The following is an 8,738-nucleotide window of genomic DNA, read 5'->3' on the forward strand; positions in this document are numbered from 1 at the left end:
AACAAATTTACAGTTTAATTTTGGTACACTGTTTAATTTACTGTAGAGTCTTTTTTATAAGTAGAGTAATTAATTTGAATCAATAACTGCACTCTAGCTTATCTGTGGCAAAGGAGTGCCAAACGAATGCTTTTTGCATTTCGTCAGTTGTTTAAGTATAATTGCACTTTATCATGTGTAATGGTATTTAATAGTTTATGAATAATGGGTTAGACAATATGTCCTTTATTTGCTATGTGTACTATTTTTATAAGAACTGTTTTCTAAAGCATATTTTAAATGCAATTCAGATCAATTAAAAAACACAGTGAATTTTAGCTATAGAGAACTACTACAGAATAGCTGCACAAGAGCATATACTAGATCGATTTGGAAACTCTTAAAATAAACTCTTGTGACCAGAATATCACTCTCTGAGTCTTGCAGGCACAGTGAGGAATCTGATGAGGTAGTGTTGCATTTTTGTTTGTGGGTCTGTTGCAAGTGCTGTCCTGGAAATCTCCGTGGCACCATGATGTGTAAATATAAACTATGCCATAATATCATAAATGATTCTATTTTAGTCTAAAATAAATGAATTGATTTATTTTTACATACAAGATAACCTGTGTATGTGCATGGCCTCACGGCAACAGTAAACTGACTGATTTGTGAAAGGTGTCCGTGAGCACGGCAAACTCTGCTGCGCTTGATAGTGCTGTTCATTATCATGTGAGAAACACTTTATGATTGCATCGTGCCACTGTGTGAGCCAACCATAAAAAAACAAGACAGGAACTTCTAAATGATGCCATCAAATAATATTTTTAACATGCATGCAGAGTTTTGAATGTGCATTTTTAATAAGAGCCTTGAGTTATTTGTCAACCTGCCATTGTTTAATGAAGCTCAAGAGCAGATTTCAACAGGTGGTGTAAAACATAATATGCCACTAATATTTTAAACCCAAAAAGTCAGGGACTGAGATGAACATCAGTACGGATCTCGGCACTATTTATTACCCCATTATAAGAGTGCCCTAGAAGAGTGACGTTAAGTATAACACAAAGTGTTGGCTTAAAGGATGTCTAACAGATGGCTTACAAAACCCAGGATGTTTTTGAAGGGAAAGACCTCAGCTTACATTATTAAGCTGTCACGTCTGCACATAGCAAATATGCTGGCAGGGATAAAATCAAATGAACAGAGTAGTAGCAGGAAGGGAGCGGTATGGTATAAGAAAAAAAAGCCCAGAACAAATCTCTCTCTTGCTAAGCTAATTCGCAGGTCAGCATTGCACTTGCCAAAGCCAGACGATATGAACTTTGCATGCGTCGAGTTCATCCCCCGTTCCTTACCCATCAATATAGCAGCTCATTTAAGCCTTCATTAGACCCGCGGCGAAGCAACCTCAGCCGATGTCATCAAACTCGGGTTCATCTCGCGTGGCCTGGCAGCCTATCGTGCGCAGAGCTGATGGCTTGGAACAGGTATTTGGGACGAAACCGAAAGCAGATGTTTCGCTTTAAGACCTCTCTTAGATGTCTAATGAATCCGAAAGTTAAGGCCCGTTGATCCAGAGCTGTTTGATTTGCCAGTGGAAATGGGGCATCACATTCATAACGAGCAGCATTACCTAATCACAGTAAGGCAACGTGGGCTGGGGGGAGTTGGGGTAGGAAATGAGTGCCTCTAATGCCTCCTGAATGTTGCGAATGAATCACTGGTGCTGAGTACACGCTGCAGAGTCCAATTGATGTCTCATTTCCTTTATCCTACCGGGACATGGAGAGCACTTCAACCTTGCAATCAGGGAGACCTTAGAGAAAATCACTGAGACCTACGCAGACCTTTGAACGGCCATGTAACTGAGTGTGTGTTATGCAAGATTTGTGAAAATGGCATGGTAAATATGTGTATGTTTGTATGTATTGGGAGTAGGACACATTTTGGCAATACTGAATGTAAAAAAAAAAAAAAAAGATTAAATATTATAGTCATGTATGTAGATGGCATCAACACTTTTATATACTTTGTTTAGTAATTTTCTTCATTTATTTCTGCCTAAAGTTTTAGTTAACAACAACAATACTGGTTGAATGCATTAAACATTGTTTTTGTTCATTGACATGAAGCTGAAATAAAATAAAAGTAAAATTATTAGATTTAAAAAACTTAAACCGTAAAAAGTTAAATGAAAATTAGAAATGTTGCCTTGCAGGCTAAAGATAAAGTTAAAAATTGGTAAAACTACTAAAACTGAAAACACACACACACACACACACAATAGTCTGAAGTGCATTACATAACAAAAGAGAGAAGAAAAAAGTATAAAAAAAAAAATTCCTCAGATTTCATTTAGATCAGAAGGCCTTCATTACTCCTGCATTTGTAATGGTAGAAGCTACTTAGCATTTTCATGTTTATTACTGTGCAAGATCTTAGACGTCTGTATGGCACAATATATAGGGGTATTTTTATGGGCTCTGTCTACATTAAATAAACTGACGTTTACCCATTTAATAATTTGCTTGTTTGACAATTGTCATTCTGAAGCTTTTCATTGCTGAAGCCTTTCAGACAGAATGTATGAATTTATTACTCTTTGTTGTTCAAAGTGTGTCATGAACTTCACTCGAACCTGTTCACCCAGCCTTTCAGGTCATTGTCCATCATATTCTCAGAACAGTAGCCAACCATCGAAACACGCGGTTTGAGCTATTTGTGCTCTTTTTGGTAGCGAAGTGGTGGACACTTTAACCTAATAGACCTTAATGCTTATGGCTCTCAGAGGCAGTAATTGCACCCCATATCTGTCTGCCCTGACCTCTGTCACCACTGCTCTGCTTTTACAAGAGCCACTCTTTCAGCTAAGTAAGTGGACTTATTTCCAACAAAATTGAGATGTTATGATGTCTTTTGCAATGTTTTAATATTTTTCTTTCCTTTTTTAAATTTTCATTTTGTGTCACTAATGTCTTGGAGGGGATTTTTTACAGGTAAAAAGGTAATTAAATATGTTTTTAACACACACTTGATTTTAACAAGTTTTGACAATTTAGCTTTTTAATTTAATTTCTTGAGTCCAATGTCATTTTTGATTTGTCATTTCAGAGACAGAAGAAAAAACACTGTCCGTTTCTTCTATAGCCATGGCAACATGAGTGCACAACATGCTATTGGGGGGGGGGGGGCACTGTTATTTTAACATGCACAAAGTTATAATAAACATGATTACCGTTCATCAGTTGAGGGAAGTTAAAGAGCCAGCCACGTAGTCGTGACTTTTGACATGTCTTACACTTCAGAGCTTCTATCCTGATGGCTTCATTTGTCACTCTGCACTACCACTAAAACGGCGTCACGCCAGCTATGGTGAGATTAGAAAATTACACAAATGGAAGGGTGGAAAGGTATAATTGAAAATGGCAAAGGGTTGAATGGGGAAGACATTTAAAATGAGTGCTCTTTGCTGTTAGGCTGGCAGGATGTTGGGAAGCCTTGGAGGGGCATGCTAAAGAATCATTACACTTTGTGACAGGGCTCCAGGACAGCGCCCGTTGGAGAAAGCTGGCACGTCGCGCCCAGACAAACAAGAGTAGAGTTTAATCACGGAGATTACTGCAGTGCCGCTGCTGCCATGACAGGGACTAATTGAGGAAGTACAAGACACCTTCTAATGAACATGTAATTAAAGCCACACAATGTTCCAAGAAGCATCTAGAGGAACGTACTAGGGAAAATAAGACATGGCATGGTGCCTTCTAGAGCGTAAGTGGTACGTAAGCCGCTTTGTCTCTGTGGCTTGTTTCCCGAAAGCATTGTTATGCAGTACTTAAATAAATCTGGAGGTTTGAGAAAGAGTGATGACTGTCAGCCAGCTGCACCTCCCATTTAAGTGTTCACATTATTATCATGAGCGTTAGCAGTATGGAGTTTAGTCCAATTGTGCGTCCAATTTAGCATTCAGGTCAATAACAATAGAAGCCTATCCAATGTCACTACTCCATCATGAAATGTATTTCTTAATGAGTGTTATTTATAAGGGCAAATACTTTTTTCCTTAATTATTGTCAATCATTTATGGACAATTTATATATATATGACCTGAAAAAGAACCGTGTTTTTTGCAATAGAATGGCCAGTGTTGGATTCTTAAATCCCCTGATTGTTAAGCTGTCTCCTGAAGGACCTCCTGAGGATAGCGTCCTCATGTTGGCCTCCTCTTTAACATTATCGTCTGACATGCATTCAGCTTAACCAGGGTGCCAAGTCAGATGCCAAGAATGTGACCTTAAATGGTACCATAATTTGGACCACTGCTGGTCCCATTATATTTAGATTCACAGAAGTCTTGGAGTTGCATCAGAAAATGACCCTTAGCAACCAAGGCATGTAACAACATTATTATCTGCATTCTAACAAGACTTTTTGGAGTGCCTTATGACATTGCCATTCAATTCTGTCTTGTATAGGCGACATAACGAAGCCCACTCTGAGGACGTATGCCAAGGATGAGATGCATTTTCGAGCTGTCACTTTGTTGGTCATTTCACCCTAATTGGGACATCACCGACCTGCTTTCCCTGAAAATATGTCATGGTTTGCCCTTGTAATTATGCTGTACCTGTCATAGGCTGTAATATCACACCAAACAACTCAACTTTTTCTTGTTTTACCAACATAAAGCAACATTTTTATGCTATGTGACCTTATGTGTTCATAATATAACACCTTTTTTGTCTCTTTGCACCCATTTAGTCCTTGGAATATCAGTTTCCAAATTCAAGCAATGGAACACATTCAGGAAATCCATCGCCAAGTTAACTTTAATCTTAATGATTTTTCCATTTTACAGCATAAGTTGTTGCTCAAAATTGTGTAATTTTTATTCATGGCCACACAAATGTACTCAAGTTGCCGAATACCACTAAATGTTGGGCTTTCTATTTTATTTTCCTGAAACGCTGTCCAAGAAAGCTGGGGTTCTTGGAATGTCTTTCATTTAGAAATATCACCAGAGAAGGATGACAAAAATCAGTCATCTAATTCTATGTGACGATAAATATACAGTTTACTTCATTTTGTTACAATTTGTGTGTTATTGGATGTTCTTTATTGTGCCTTTCTGATGTTGGGGATAACATTATGACAATCTGTTTCTGCTGTTGTATCATGCGCTCAATGCTATATAGGCCCATTCATGCAACTTTTTCTTCTGGATTAAAATTTTTTTAATCCAAGTACATCTTTAATGCGAATCACATCACTGAGAGTAGTCATACATTTATAGCCAACAACAGGGATCAAGTTGACAAATTACTTATCTAAACTTTAAAAGATGCTAAGTATACCCACCATCACAAATCGTACCAACATCACATTCATCTGGGCTGTTGTTTTGTCTACATGATTACAAGAACTAAATTTGTGCAAAAGAAGAGATCTGGACTTCATCTTTGTATAGGTTTTCCTTGGCTTTCACCCCAAACAATCTGCCACCAAGACTTAGTCAAGGACAGAGACATGGCAATAGAAACATCCCTCAGGTTAAAACCCATTTTTTACGGATGTTTCAAGTGACAATCGCTAAAATTCAAAGAATGAACATTAATTGAGGAACTCTTTACAAAATCCAGCCCAATTTACCCAAAGGAGCTTTAGCGAACGGGATTCACATTATCAAACAGTTTGCCAGTTTTACTCTATACTTAGCTGCTAATATGTTTGACAAGTCCTTTAAATCAGTGATACTGAGAAGGCCATTTGATTGGACTAGTTGTCACTTTAAAAAGGATGCCTGAGGCTGGTGATTGACTCACTCTAGATGGAATGAGAGAGCTTTGTGAAGGATGCTGCTCTGGAAGTGTCCGTTGGATTAAGAGCTATTATGGGAACATCTATTATGACACCTAAATCATCAGCTGCAAGGCGCAGCCAAATGCGCCATGAAACGGACCCGAGAAGACCTCGCTCCTCACACTCCATCTGTGCTACTTGTCACACGCTTTTCGGCGAGTGGAGACAGAGCTGCTAAGAGAAAGCGAGCTGAAGAGAAACAGAGGGATGTACATATGTAAGCGTTCCATCTATATATATATGGTGCCCAATGTAGGGCGCATGAAAGGGTCTCATTGAGCTACTCGCCTTGGGTGAGATGTGTTTGTTTCCATCAAACACACTTGGGGTCTTTCCATCGCCCTCCCAAAAATGTAATTTGCTCATTGTTCTTTTTTGTCGCATTTATGGAATCTGAGACGTTCTCCATTTGATATGAATGATCTATGTCAAATAAAGTCCCATTATAGGACCTGGCTTATTAAATTTAGTCTTTAGAATAAATCCCGGCTCATGAATCAGATATATAGTACAGAGATAACTTGGATGAAAGGGCCATGCGGGGTCTTGCTCCACTTGCTCTTACCTTGAGGTGAGTTCCTTCCATCTAATTAGAAAATAAAAGCTGCCACTTTCACAGCGCTCAGGGCATGCTCGGAGAAACTCGGAGACTGAGTGAAGCAGACAGAGAATGAATGGGGTTGAGTGTGCTCTCAGGTTGCCATGGACACCCGCTAGAGCGTTCGGGTTCGAGGTCTGTAAGCACTGAGGAGACGGAGATGTGTATGAAGAATTGAAAACAAACTATATTTTCATGTGCGGTTGAAACCATGTGAAGATGCTTATTTTTATTCTTCATTATAAAAATAAATTACATAAATTAAATAGGAAGGTTAATAAAAAAAGAGATAATACATACAATAATGCAAACAACTGAGTATATATTTTAATTAAAAGCAAGCCAAGTTAAAATAATAACAATGAACCTGCAGCTGCCAAAACACATTTGTTTGCAGTTCTGTCCAAACCATTTGCGATTATTATTTTAAATTTGTTTTTTTTTTAATGTGAAGCTGGTGGAGACCTGTAATTGTCCAATTAAATCTATCTATTATTAAGAGCAACAAATTTGAGCACCCTTTTGTTTTAGGAACATTCAAAAGGATGCAACTGACCGATCTAGTTTGGTATGTGCAGAATATAACCATAGCATATTCTGAGCTCATGCCGAACCCAGCAAGTTTCTGTATAGAAATGTAAGCCAGTGAAGTAAAACTGTTCTTGAATACTTTTCCATGTATCCAAAGTAGTCTATTTTTAAGCATACTCAGATAACCCATTGTTTCCCCTTAGTAGATTGGAGAGCTGTTCATGCAGCAGCAGGGTGGTTGTCATCATAGAGGGTCTCCATGCAAGCTATAGTGTCTGTGGCAACCAGAGTGGTAATAGGGGAAAAAATAAGCTGAGGCACCAGCCGTAATCCTGCGTTCAGAAGATCCAGATGGCTAACCTTTCAGTCAAAATATTGTTTTTGGAAAGAGGTGTGCAGACTTCTAGCTCTCTCTCCCTCGCTCTGTCTAGAGCTCTTGGCTTCTCCAACTCCACCCCTCCACAATCCCTCCTCCATTCTTTCTCTGTACTTCATCTGATCTATTCATGCTCAAAGTTCATCAGAACTTTCTAGAAAGCAGATGTGATGTGCTTTGTGTGCTTACTGTGCACATATGTGTGCGAGTGCGTGTGTATGAATGGATGGATATGCATGTTAAACGTGGGCTCCCCTCAGTCTCCTGGGTAGGACACACACAGAGCGACCTTGTGTTAAGGAGAGGGCTGACTCGAACCTGCCCACGCCACTCAGTACCGTTGATATAGAGACCACCAGTGGAATTTCCAACACAAAAACACAGTTGCTGAGAGTTAGCAGAAAAGTACCTAACATATGTTATGGTTTGTTTTGATTGGGATATTCAAAATAATGAAATTGCCTAAAGATTTTGATTAGCCCAGAGAGCACAGAACAATTCTAGTTGAAAACACGAAAGGAATTAAATAAATTATAAATTTACATTGTGGTAAACAAGTTCATACAAAAAGGTAATACAAGGTAAACTAAATTAAAGTTCTGTCATCATTTAAAGGCACAATATGTAAGATTTTTTTATTAAAATATCCTAAAACCACTAGAACTCCCATGTTTGTCAAAACCACTGTTTAAATCCAGAGAAATAAGCAATTTTAACTAGTGACACGGACCGTGTCCATAGTGTCATTGTGTCGCCTGCCAATGACGTCATAACCCCTCGATTTGCGGTTTTGTATTGTAGAAAACATGGAAACACCAAAGACGCTTTAATATGTTGTGCGTTTTAATAGACTGGTGACGACCGCACAGAGTAGAATTATAACAGAACTTTCAAATGTGTCTAGTATGATAAAACAGGCTGCTTTTTTTTTCCACATACGCACGACCGGAAGGAGCGGAAGCGGTTGACTGTGGCATAATAAAAGCTCCCCTGCTTTCGAGCCGTGTGTCGTGCTCGTTCGGCGGCCTCGTTTCGCTTTCAACGGCTTTCAGCCTCACCCTGCTTCATTCTAATACGTTAATGGGGAAGTCGTTAATGGGGAAGTCGTGGCCTAATGGTTAGAGAGTCGGACTCTTGGAAGAGTCGGAGAGTCGAAAAAAAAAAAAGGTTGCGGGTTCGAGTCTCGTACCAGCAGGGATTGTAGGTGGGGGGAGTGACGCCGCAGCAAAAATGGCAAAAATGGCTTCCGGGTTTGCACTTTGGATGGGTTAAATGCAGAACACTAATTCCTAGTACGGGTCACCAGGGTCACCATAGTCACTTTCAATAAACTTTCAATAATAAATCATTAGCTCATCTATGAACATGATTTCTGCCCGAGTCCCGTCGGATTGC

The sequence above is a fragment of the Sinocyclocheilus rhinocerous genome, unplaced genomic scaffold (genome assembly GCF_001515625.1).
Source record: "Sinocyclocheilus rhinocerous isolate Xijiao unplaced genomic scaffold, SAMN03320098_v1.1 scaffold62, whole genome shotgun sequence".
NCBI classification, from domain to species: domain Eukaryota; kingdom Metazoa; phylum Chordata; class Actinopteri; order Cypriniformes; family Cyprinidae; genus Sinocyclocheilus; species Sinocyclocheilus rhinocerous.